We start from the raw sequence: 14,015 nt of genomic DNA on the forward strand, positions 1-14,015 counted from the left end.
AATGCCCTGACAAAAGGAACTTAAAGGAGAAAGGTTTATGTTAGCTCACAGTTCAAGGGCAAAGTCCATCATGTCAAAGCAGGTGGGTGAGTGTGGGGAGTGTGTGTGTGTTTGTTTTGAAGCTGACTGAAAATCCCTGAAGCAGAGGGGGCGAAGCTTCTAGTGAGAACAGTAGGTACAGTTGGAGACTGGGCAGCACTCAGAGACCCTCCAGAAAGACTCACGTTTCCTGTGTGGTTACTGGGAGATGTTGTGCCTGACACGGGTGTGTTCTGGAGTCAGCGGCCTTTTGTTCTCAGTAAAATTCCACAGGGGACACTGGGGAGACAGCATGGTGGTTAAACACCTGCCCTGCAAGTGTGAGGACCAAAGTTCTTGCCCCAGAACCCAAGTGGACGAGCTGCTCTGCCTGTGACGTCAGCCTGGAAAGGTGGAGGGAGACAAGGGATGCCCGAGCAAGCTGGCTGGTGAGACGGGCAGAGCTGCAGGCTCTGGGTTCGATTGAGAGACCTTGTTTCATTGAATAAGGTGGAAGAGCAATCTAGGATGACTGCTGACATCAACCTCAGACCTCCACGTGCACACAGACACACACACACAGAACACAGAGACACACAGACACACACACCACACACACAGACACAGACACACAGACACACACACCACACACACAGACACAGACACACAGACACACAGAACACAGAGACACACACCACACACACAGACACACACAGAGACACACACCACACACACAGACACAGACACACAGACACACACACCACACACAGAACACAGAGACACACAGACACACACACCACACACACAGACACAGACACACAGACACACACACCACACACACAGACACAGACACACAGACACACACACACACAGAACACAGAGACACACAGACACACACACCACACACACAGACACAGACACACAGACACACACACCACACACACAGACACAGACACACAGACACACACACACACAGAACACAGAGACACACAGACACACACACCACACACACAGACACACACACCACACACACAGACACAGACACACAGACACACACACCACACACACAGACACACACACCACACACACAGACACACACAGAGACACACACCACACACACAGACACAGACACACAGACACACACACCACACACACAGACATACAGACACACACACCACACACACAGACACACACACACACACACAGAGACACACACAGACATACACTCCACACACCCCCTACACACACAGACACACACACCACAGACACAGACACACAGACACACACACACACAGAGACACACACACACAGAGACACACACCACACACACATACACACACAGACACACACACCACATAGACACACACACCACAGACACAGACACACAGACACACACACACAGAGACACACACAGACATACAAACCACACACCCCCTACACACACAGACACACACACCACAGACACAGACACACACACACACAGAGACACACACACACAGAGACACACACCACACACACATACACACACAGACACACACACCACACACACAGACACGCACACAGACACACAGACACATATACCACACACACAGACACACACAGAGACACACACACCATTCACACACACACACACACACACACACAAATAGAACAAGAAAACAAATCCACAATAAAGTCAACACAGGGAGTCCTTCACATCATGTTCTCCCCGTGGTGGGTCGTGCAACAAGAGGCCTGAGGTACAGCATCATGCTATACAGCCTGCCCCAAACTCATTTGACCTTGGACCCTCTTGAAGACAAAACCTCCCGATAGCCAAGTGTTACCCTTTGCTGTGAAAAGAAAAAAAAAGCTTTGCTGTGAAAATATCACCACAGATAACTCTATGATCTCCCTCGTCTTTCAGTATCAGAACAATATTCAAATGAGACAATTATGTCAGAGCTGGCTGGTTGCTCCGTGATGCTGTGAGCGATGCCTGTGCTTCGTCTTTGAAAGAAAGAGAAGCTGGGGTTTTTAAGTGCCTGATTTCCTTGTGTTCTGCCTCAGAAATGATGAACAAAATCTTCTCCCAAAACAGAGTACTGAACTAAGCAGGGAGGGTGAGTGTCCCACATACTTTCTCCCCATCTGCTTCCTTCAAACTCCCGCTTTGCCCTGATTCATTGCATAACTGGTCCTGAAATCATCTACAGCTATATCTATGTATCGAGAGATACTATTCCATGGGTATGTGTTCCTTGTAGTGATCAGTGGGACGGGGTAAATATAAATTAGGCAATACACACCTTACCGAGAGACAAGAAACTTTCTAATGACTGACAACACACAATTCAGTGAGCAACACCCTAAACGACATGGCAGTTTGCAGCAGGAGGCAGCTGATGGAGTTGTTTTGTTTTTGTTTTTGTTTTTGTTTTCTGAGACAACAGCATTGCTGTTGGGCCGGGAGGCCAAGGTGTAGCGTTCAGGGGATGTGCGGCCAGAAAGTAGCTCCTCAGCCTGCCTCTGTAATTAAAAGTATAAATGTTTCAAGTCGAATACATCCTATTAGTAAGATTTTAGGAAACAAAAATTTAATTTATTCACATTCGATATGGTCTGTAAATGCCACCATTATGGGCCTTCCGCTGGCCTTTGATTAGCTATGGATTAATAAAACTTTTATACCTCCTTTGTCAGCCTCGTTGCGAACACTGTTTTTGCATACTGTTACTATTAAATAAATGAATTAGTGTCCAGAAATGTGTCATGCATATTACCTAGCAGCAGGAAGCATGATACAGTGGTCAGCTCCCCAGGAGCCTCATAAATCCAGTGCGCTCGGTAACCTGCTCACGTGGACCTATTAAAAGCGTGGTGATTTACTGGAGCCGTATTTGTGCTTAACAATGGAATTTTAGTTAATTCAAAACAATGTAAATCACCTCCAATTACAGTATTTGAATATTCACCATTGCTTCACAGAGCAGGAACTGTTACTAAGACAGGGTTGGGTAACTTGTGTGCAATGTAACCCCATCCTGGAGAGCCCTGTTTATCTGACGCAGCTAGTTAACTCTCTGCCGGAGCAATTTAGGGAAAAATCTGGAAAGAGAGGAAAGCAGGAGCAAGGCCTTGGGTTCCCTTCCTGGCTACAGTGCTCAGGTGAGTGTGGTAGTTGCCACGGTGTGGCTGTTCACTGTGAGGGGGCGGCATTACTAGAAGCTTGGGAATCTCTGTTGCTGTGGTGATTAAGTCTCAGCTCTTTGATACCACATAACCGATCTGTCCCTGAGGGGACAGCGCTGACCAGATTGCATCCTCAGGTTTGAAACAGGCTCTTATTCCTGAGGTCTCAGAGGGCCTTTCTGGGGACTAAAGGATGATGAACTGTCAGCTGGCTGTGGGGGTTGTGTTTAGCGGTGCTGGGCCTTGAAACTGGATGGGATCTGCGGGTCCCCATCCTCCCCAGGTGAAACAGGAGCAGCATTACTCCTGGTTAAGGTAAACTTCCTCGGAGGGCCTTCTGTCTGTTGGGGATGTTCAGTTTTCTTGACCTTAACCCTAGTCTGAAATGGGTGGGCTTGCATTTAGTGAAATGCACAATCTGGAAGAAATACCGACTTTGGGCAAAGTCAGCTGTGTGTGTGTGTGTGTGTGTGTGTGTGTGTGTGTGTGTGTGTGTGTGTGTGTACATGCACCAGGTTCTATTTAGGTCAGACAGCAGAGTCTGGGGTGGGTCCTCCAGCTTGTTTGAGGCAGGGTCTCCTGTCATCATTGTCTAAGCCAGGACAGGCAGGCTGTCCTGCCCTCACCCTTCCCGCTTCCCATGGGGTGCTGGCCACTGACATTTACACTGCCATATCTAGCTTCTACTGGGTTCTGGGGCTCTGAGCTCAGGCTGTTAGGCTTGCATGGAAGGTTGTTACCCACCGAGTCTCCAACCTGGAAAGTCAACCTGTGCAATTTTTGTTCAGTATCATCATTGGCTTTAGGCGGTGATCAATGTGATCAGTGGCTCTGCGTGTGATGTTACATGTTGCACGGTCTGTGCCCCGAGGTGAGTGACATCTCCTAACTGAACCCAAATGTACACACCTTGCGAGGAAACAACAGGTTTATATGCAGTTTGTCGTCCTGTGACGAAAATGAAATCAGGCAAGACACAGGGTGGTCACTGCTGCGGCTCCTCTTCTCTCCGGGTACACACAGATGGTATGAGGAAATGTTCTTGCCACTAGTAATGGTGGGTTCTCAGCCACGTTTCTGCATCTCAGAAGTCAATGAGGGCTTTGAGAGATTGGACCTGCCTCAACTGAATGCACTGGGCTCTGCTGACTCCCCATGGGAGGCCTTGCCTTGGAGGAGATGGGAATGGGGGGTGGGTTAGGGGGAAGGCTTATGGGGGTGGGAGGAGGGAGGACAGGGGAATCTGAGGTTGATATGTAAAATGAATAGACAATCTCTTAATAAAAAAACATGATAGCACCCCCCCCCCAAAAAAAGAGTGCTTATTGCTTTTGCAGAGGACCTGGGTTCAGTTCCCAGCACCCACAGTCTCAGCCAGTTGCTCCTTGCTCTGGGTTCATGTAGCAGCATGATTCTCTGCTGACTTCCTTCGATCTCTCTCTCTCTATCACTCACCCATTCCCCTTTCATCCAAGGAGTGATACATGGGTATAGTCTAAAAAATATTGAACTGCTACTGTTAGTATTCTGACCCACCCCTTGGAAACCCGCCCCTTGGGGCCCACCCTGCATCTTGACATAAAAACCTCATTTTAAGGAAAACCCCCTCCCCTTCTTCTCTCTCTCTTTTGCGTTCTCTCTCTCTCTCTCTCTCTCTCTCTCTCTCTCTCTCTCTCTCTCTCTCTCCATTCTCACGAGCTGTGCACACCTCCACTTTCCCTCCCTTCTCTTTCTTCCTGTCTCCCTCTTTCCTACCTTTCTCTCCATCACTCTATTATAATAAACTCTCTCCACGTGGATGCAGCGCCTGGGAGTGAGAGATTGTTCCACGTGCAGTGGCTGCTGCATCTTCCCTCCATGCTTCCCTGCATGTGTGGGATACCCCAGCCCGGCCAACTAGGGTCCCCCAGTATCATAACAACTACCAGTCTCTCTCCCAGCTTCTTTATCCAGATGGACTGCATTCATAGGCAAGCATGCACCGTGTATCCCACAGGCAGCAGAATACGGTCCACGTTTCTGCATCTCAGAAATCAATGAGGGCTTTGAGAGATTGGACCTGCCTCAACTGAATGCACCAGGCTCTGCTGACTCCCCATGGAAGGCCTTGCCTTGGAGGAGATGGGAATGGGGGGGTGGGTTGGGGGAAGGCTTGTGGGGGTGGGAGGAGGGAGGACAGGGGGATCTGAGGCTGATATGTAAAATGAATAGAAAATCTCTTAATAAAAAACCATGATAGCACCCCCCCCCAAAAAAAGAGTGCTTATTGCTTTTGCAGAGGACCTGGGTTCAGTTCCCAGCACCCACATGACAGCTCACAACCTCCATGACTCCAGCTCCAAGGAATCCATTTGAACTCTCTGGGTTCCTGCACACAGATAGTGCATACATATACACTCAGGCATGCACACGCGTGCACATGCATGCGCGCGCACACACACACACACACACACACACACACACACACACACACACACACTAAATATATTTTTAAAAATAAATAAGAAGTTTATGAGCTGGGCACAGAAGCACATACCTATAGTCCAGTGGTTCTCAACCTGTAGGGCAAAACTCCTTGTGGGCAGGGGAGGAGAGTTGTGGAACGACCCTTCCATGGGGATCACCTGAGACCATCGGAAAACACAGATATTTACATTATGATTCATAACAGTAGCAAATTTACAGTTATGAAGTAGAAACAAGTCGAATTTTATGGCTGGGGCTCACCACAGCATGAGGAACTGTCTTAGTACCTGCACAGAGCATTTTGCATCGTGTGTGTGCCTCCCATCACTTCACCAGTCTCCAGTCTCCTGTTGATCTGAGTCCTCTGCAGTCCTATCCAGGGTCGCACAGAACACCCCTCTTCAGCCTCCTCGGTGCGCACGCATCAGCGTAGCTGCAGGCTATCTGCCAGGTGTAGGCTAAATTCCCACAACTAGATTCCCTGGGTCAAATTGTTATAGAAATTACAGAAAAAAAATACCCTTTGAAAAAAATTGCACTAATTCACCTGCCTTCCAATAATCTGAAGATGCTGTTTACCCCATATCCTCAGCGTTTTGTGTGGAGGCTTTCAAATGAGTATGTGTTCATTATACCAAGTGAGGGGCTTCATTCTGAGAGTTACATACACATAGTCAATGCTCTTTGGTTATTAGCACACTTTCACCTCCCTCTTTCTTACGCTTTCTCCGTGTTGACTTTTAATTTAGAGTCATAAAGATGTTTTAAAGCTTCGTGTAATATCCTAAACAAATCAAGTCACTTCTGTCCCTTGTGGAGTCTGCTTCAGAACCTACAGGTCTGCACAATGGCGTATACTGATAAGATGCTGAATTTATTTGTCCGTTTTTGAGACAGGGTCTCACTATGTAGCACTGACTGACCTGGGACTCACTCTGTAGACCAGGCTGGCCTTGAACTCACAGAGATCCACCTGCCTCTGCCTCCCGAGAGCTGAGATTAAAGGTGTGCACTACCACACCCGGCTTGATGTTAAATTTAAATACAAACCTAACCACATCACTTTAGAAATGAAGGAGCTTCTGAGATGGCTTAGTTGAGCAGAAGAGAATCATGCCTTCAGGTGACTCTGAAGGTTAGCCTCTAAAGAAGGGGACCTGGTTTTCCGGAATCAATTCTATATTGTTTGGCTTTAATATCAAACTTACACAACTAAAATCTCCTTGGAAGAGAATCTCAGTGAGGGATTGCCTACATGGTATTGTCCTGAGAGCATGTCTCAGGGGCATTGTATTAATTAATATGGAAAGATTCAGCTCCGTTGTGGGTGGTATCATTCCCCAGGCAGGATGTCCTGAGCTGTATATAAGTGGAGAAACTGAGATGACCACAAGCAAGTAAGCATGCATGCATTCATTTCTCTCTGCTCTTGACTGTGGTTGTGATATGATTAGCTCTTTGAAGTTCCTGCCTTGACATCCTGGCAAAATGATGGACTGTAATCTCAAATTGTAATCGAAAATAAAACTCTTTCTCCCCTAAGTTGCTTTTGGTCAGGGTATTTTTATCACAGCAACCAAAATGAAACTAAGACAGGACCCAACCCTGTTTTCCTCACACCTGGTTTGTGAATATCTTTACACAGAGCGGACCACACATGCAACCCTAACCCCCCATCTGCTCACAAGGAAGCTTAAATTAAATGAGATGAGCATTGAATTCAAGTTCAACCTGCTTGGGTTCAACTCCTAGTTCTCTGATGTATTGTCTTTTGGCAATTTGGTTGATGTCTTAGTGTCTCAAAATTCTCATCTATAAAGCAGTGATGGCCATATGCATTCCACAGTACTTAAGTGGGTGCCTTGTAGAGTGTCTGTCATGTGGGGCTGGAGAGATGGATCAGTGGTTAAGAGCTCTTTTTGCTCTTGCAAAGACCTGAGTTTGGTTCCCAGCACCCACATCTGGTGGCTTCACAATCACCTGTAACTCCAGCTCCAGAGCATCCGACATCCTCTTTTGACCTCTGTGGGCAACCAACCACACATATACACAAGTAAATAATCAAATAGATCTTTTTTTTTTAAAAAAAGTAGTAAGGAATTATGGTGGTAATTTACCACTATAAGATGAAAAAAATTTAAAAAATGAATCCACCTTCTATGTCTAGAAACATCTCACTGAACAAAGGTATTCCTAGGTTTAATAAAACTGAATTCCAGTTGGTGATTATAACCCTGTTTTTTTCTAATCAGAGTATAAATTAGAAAGATTCTTAATGCTTTAAAGTGATATTGTAAAATTAATATGTGTTTTTCCCCAACACTTGGAAATTTAAGAAATTAATATTAAAGTCATCAGCTCACTAATCCTCTACTGAGAGCTAATGCTAAAGCTACCTGTTTATTTATTTATGTAACCTAAGCTGGCATAGAACTCACTGTGTAACCTAGCTGGCCTCAAACTTGTGGCAATCCTCCTGCCTCAGCCTCCCTGGTACCAGAAGCTTCTATAGTCAGCAATGTTATTTTCCCCACTTTTTTCTCTCTCCTAGTACTCAGGAGCATCTATCTCAGGAGGATCGAAGCTCAGTTTGATCCAAGGAGAGTGTGTTGTCGATAGAACACCCCCTCTGGGGTAAATAAAAGCATTTCATTCTGTTTAAAGACTTACATTGTAATTGGAAGAACCATACATGCGACACTGTGAAGCCAATCCTACTTATAACACCTGAACACCATCATTTTCTGTAAGAATTCTTTGTTGCTAGGAACCTGGAGCATCCCGCCACTCCCGTAATACCAATAAATAATAAATGGAAACATGAAACAGCCGAAAGTAACCTAGTGGGTGCATCTGAGCACTTTCCTGACTTCTCTGCTGAGCCCCGGGTCATTTACGGCTCTGTAATGAGACATGCCAACTTGTCATCTCACACATCTCAAACTTAACACGTCCAAACAGAACCCTTCCTCTCCATCCCCCGGCTCCCCCTCCCATCTCAATGATTGACATCTCTACCCTGTAGATGCTTCAACCAGAAATCCAGGAATAGTCCCCACATTCTTCCTCTTTCTCCTTTAGAAACCTAACAAATTTGATTATTTCTGCACCACAAATCTCCCAGAGTTCTATGTAGCTCGATTCCCCTTGACACCAAATCTAGGATTGGCCACAGGGCAGGATTCAATAACAGGTCACTCACTCAGGGACCTCCCTGTTTCCTGTCAAGCTCACTTTCCAGCCAAACACCTGGTCAAGGACACAATACCTCTTCCGTGGTGTTTCACTGCTCTTAAGACAGTTTTCAAAATCTTCAGTTTAACTTCCTAGACTATATCCTACCCTCCTTTAATTACATCTTTGACACACTTTTAGTCCCCTACGCAGCCTTCCTGGCCTTGCTGAGCTCTTCGCTCAGTGGAGTCTCAGCATACACTGTCCCATACACCTTCAAACCCCTTCCCTCTCATCCTGTCCCATCTGTCCTTGTTTTGGCTCTGTGTTCATGTCACCTCAGAGTTCTCCCCTCAACCCTAGGTCAAAAACAACCTCCTTATCTTTTTTATTTTTAGAAAGCTTTAATTGTGCTACACGATCCCTATAAGAGAATTTCCTGCCATCTACTGTTTACATGACTCTTTGTTTTGTGTCTATCTCCTCATCAGAATATAAGCTCCCCAAGGGCAAAGATTGTGTCTGTTTTGCTTATTATTGCAATCTCAGGAGTGTATGCCTGGTACAGAACATTTTCAGATATTTGATGATTGATTGACTGATGGATGAGTGGATGGATGGATGGATGGATGGATGGATGGATGGATGGATGGATTCATGGGTATTTCCTTCCTTTACCGCTTCTCAGAGCACATTGGCACAAACACAAGAAGCAGAGGAAAGAAACTCCTAGCAATCTTAGCTAGCATTTTCTTCTCAATAGGCCTTGCTCATCCTCAGGAAGGCATTGTCACTGCGTGTGCCCACTGGTTGATAGGATTCTGGAAAAACTCTCACTTTCCCACCCACTTGTCCAGATTCAGCTTTAGCTTAGAACCCACTCCCGGGCCATCTTCCTGAGGTCACAGGAGCTTCTTAGTTTCTGTTTTGCACTCTTGCATTCCTTACAACCCATTCCACTCAGGTGGCTTGGAATACTTCAAAAGCTCAGCCCCACAGACCAGCCAATCCCAAATCATTCCAGAATAGTGTACACACTTCACTCCAGAGCAATAATAGCATGTTAGGGTGGACAGGACCAGCCAGCCCAAAGTCAGGAAGAAATAATGTACATGCTTCAAATAATCCTTGCTTTAACAGTCCTATTACTGAATCTCCTACCAAACGTTTACTCAACAGATCCTGTGTGTGAAGAACTGTGTTCCTGCTCTCACAAAGTCCTATGGTCTCAAGAATAAATGCACAGTTACACAGCTCATGGGAACAATCCAGAGATGGACCGTGGAACCTGAACTGGACCAAAAGTACATTGCCAGTGGCCCATACCTCCGACAATACCATTTTGCTTGCTGGATTCCTGAGTTTTAAGTATTGTTAGGCATACTGACAATTTGTAGCTGATGCCATCCACTGCACGTCTTCTGGTTTGTCCAGTTTCACAGAGCTGTGGTGGGCTCTTCCATTCCAGAGTGTCTGCTCTGTTTTGTCTAATGTACCAAAGGGCATTCAGTCATGCAGAGGAGTAATCCAAAATATTAGATATCTGACATAGTATCTGTTGAATAAATATTTGTTGAATGGATCCAATGGTAAAATTTTTTAAGGAAGTATTTCTGAATGACTTTGGGTTGGCTAGTTGTCAATACTCTGGGTCTGGGTTTCAAGGCTTATGCTTTAGAAACATTCTATGCCATCTGAGTGTGTGTGTGTGTGTGTGTGTGTGTGTGTGTGTGTGTGTGTGTGTGTGTGTTGGGGAATAGAGAATTAGTGTTGGGAAATGGACCCTTGGGTGGTACATTTCTGAGGCTCACTCTGTATGGTTCCCAGAAGGTCTGCAGTGGCATTGAGCCCAGCTGCCCATGGCTATGACTAGTATGGAACACACTCTGTTGGTGCCTCTCTTTCTAACCTCTTCTTCCAAGTAAGCTCTTTACTCAAGTCCTAGTGATAGAATTTGCTCTCAAAGCTCACTTTGAGACACTCCTCCAAATTCTGGGTTCCCAGCACGTAGAAGGAAGTCGGCAAAAAGAAATCAATGTACCGTAATGAATTGCCCGTTCATGTCTGTCTTAGTTGCAGTTTCTATTGCAGCAACCAAACACTATAACCAAAAAGGAAGTTCTGAGAAGAAAGTGTTTATTTGCCTTATGCTTCCCTATCACTATTCATCACTGAAGGAGGTCAGGACAGGAACTCAAACAGGGCAGGAATCTGGAAGCAGGAGCTGATGCTGTGGCCATGGAGGAGTGCTGATTACTGGCTTGCTTCCCATGGCTCACACAGCCTGTTTTCTTACAGAACTCAGGATCATCTGCCCAAGGGTGGCCCCACTCACAGTGGGCTGAGCCCACCCACATCAATCACTAATTAAGAAACTGTCCCACAGGCTTGCCTACAGCCCGATCTTACAGAGGCATCTCAACTGAGACTTCCTGATGACTCCAGCTTGTATCAAGTTGACATAAAACCAGCCAGGGCAGTGTCTACTAACAGCTTGGTATCAGCTGTCACAAGGAACACAAACTCAGCCAAACTTCTGAGCATCTTCCCAGTTCTAGGGAAACTAAGCACACAGACAAACGCAGTTCCTGACATCAAGGGACATACACAGACTGTCTGGAGAGCCACTTTTCCAAAGCTCACATTTCCGAACAAGACGATTTGGTTAAGGGTCTCCATCTCATATCTCCTCCAACTGACATGTGACTCAATTGGTTGTATAATGATACATACTGGACCTGGAGCAAAATCTATAATCCTGTTGCTTTGAGCATATAGCCTCGGTGTTATAAAGGACAGAAATCGGATTCAAACTAGGTTTGAGCCAAAAAGGAAGAAGGAGTCATGGGATGGCTTTACCAGCAGCAAGACCCTTCCTTATTCTTGGGTAAACTGCCAAAGTTGGAAGTGTCCATTCTTCTCTGCCACTGAGTCAGGAGCAAGGGCAGCCCCCTCACCCTTGTGGGAACACTGAGTAAGGAACTAACCTTGAACCTGAGCTGGAGAAGTTTACTCGAAGGCCATCTGCTTCTGTCCGGAGGAACATCTTCACCTATGTGGCACCTGTGAGTTTCCAAAGCTGGGAGCATCCAGCAGCACACGGTGTGTTTCAAAGGGCCAACTTCCCAGTGGCTTGGCCTATATAGGTCTGTGGGCTTTCTCAGCTCCAGAACAGGCAAGCCCAATCTTCTCCCCAAGCCTTGCCATAACCCTTTACCCAGAGCCTAAGTACTTTCTAGGCTGGTGGTAGCTACAAATCTCAGGTCCATGAGGTCCATGTCCATCTCTGTCCCAGAGCCTTTTCCATGATAGGTAGACAGTGGGAAGGGCTCTGTCTAGCCCTGGCACCAGCCTCCCTCTGTATCCACTCTCTACACAGCTCTCCTGCTGCTGTGTGATCACACCACCTCCAAGTCCTCATTTTAAGGGATCTGCAGGCAAATCCCACAGATCCCTTTATTCTCTCTCCCCACCTTCCTTTACTCTTTAGCTTGTAATTAGCCATTTTTGTTTTTTTTTGTTCCCCTCACAGGTTTAAAGGCTGCTTATTTGAAATTCATCAGTGAGTGACTCCCATGAGAGTTACCCTCAATTACAAATTGAAGACTAATTGTATTGTGATGGCTGTGTCTGGGAGACGCCTCGGCAGTAATCACGTCTAAATTAACTCTTGCTTCCGACTAAACACTAAGTTAAGGCTTTAAAATGGGCCGTGATTTGCAGCCGTGAGTACAGCAGTTAGTGCACTGGTTAGTGCCATACTTACGTAATCTTTTTTAAATTCTTTTTTCTTTTCTTTTGAACTCTGGACTACTTTTAAAATTCACTTAATGGAAAAAAATCATAGATAGTTACTTTTACCATAAAAGTTTGTCACATAAAAGTATTATTATTATTATTATTGTTATTATTATTATTATATTAATTTTTGAGGCAGGGTTTCTCTATGTAGCCCTGGCTACCCTGGAACTCACTCTTTAGACCAGGCTGGCCTCAAACTCAGAGATCTGGCTGTCTCTGCCCCTCTGCCTCTCTACCTCTCTGCCTCTGCCTCCCGAGTGCTGGGATTAAAGGTGTGTATCACCACCATCCAGTGTAAAATTATTATTTTTCCTGTGATTATTGCCATATTTTGTTCTTAAAATGAATTCTCTGAAAAACTTAACACTCAAGTCTCATGTTTTTATATGCAGTATTTTAAATGACTTTTTAACTAATTTTTGAGAATTAACATATATACATATAATGTCTTTTGATCATATTCACTTCCCAAGCCTGCCTTGTAACTCCTCCTGGATCTACCCTCCACTCCCCCTTCCAACCTGATGCCCACATGTGTACCTATGTTCATGTGTATGCATGTGTATGGATGTGTATGTAGATGTCTATATGCCACCGAGTCAGTTTTGCTGCCCGTATACCCAGGTCCTCACGCCAGCAAGGCAAGCCCTTAACCAACTGAGTCATCTTCCCCAGCCTGATCTCCTATATTTCACATTTCTACCCAGCCATGGCCACAGTAAGCACTAGGTGACAGGCAACAAGCTTTGGAGAGCTGTTTAGAAGTTAGCTGGGATGGGAAGACACAACCATTGTGTTCACAGAGGGGAGGCCCAGCATGAATGGAGGCCGGGGTGGAGTATACAGGAACTGTTAGAACGCATGGATGCCCAGATAACAACCAAGGATCTTTGCAGCTGCTATCTTTGGGACACCCCACAAAAGATTCAAAATAGAGATTTCTATATTTGACAAATATTTAAGGACAAATTCAGACTTGGCATTAGGAATCCACTTTTTCTTTTCTAGCAAGACAAGCTTCCCTTGAGATGTGTATGATGGCACGCCCTTAGTCTCAGCACTAGGGAGGCAGAGGAGCTCTGTGAATTTGAGGCCAGCCTGGTCTACATAGCAAGCTTCAGGACAGCCCAGACTACATAAAGAGAGACTCTGTCTCAAAAAAAACAGGGAGCAGGGAGACAGAGACAGAGAGACAGAGAAAGTAACACAGAAAGACCTACTCCTGTGATTTTAGTATAAATAAAAAAGTGACTTTAAAGGTGTTTTAACATCTTCTTTTGACCTTATCCAAGTGCTGAAGATAAAGGAAGCCATGAATGGGTCTTCTCCAGAAAGGCAAGTGGGGACTGAATTCATTCAGTTTGCCATTTCTGTCACTGTGCTGG

Source organism: Peromyscus californicus, unplaced genomic scaffold (assembly GCF_007827085.1).
Source record: "Peromyscus californicus insignis strain IS unplaced genomic scaffold, ASM782708v3 Scaffold_11__1_contigs__length_118956290, whole genome shotgun sequence".
NCBI classification, from domain to species: Eukaryota; Metazoa; Chordata; class Mammalia; order Rodentia; family Cricetidae; genus Peromyscus; species Peromyscus californicus.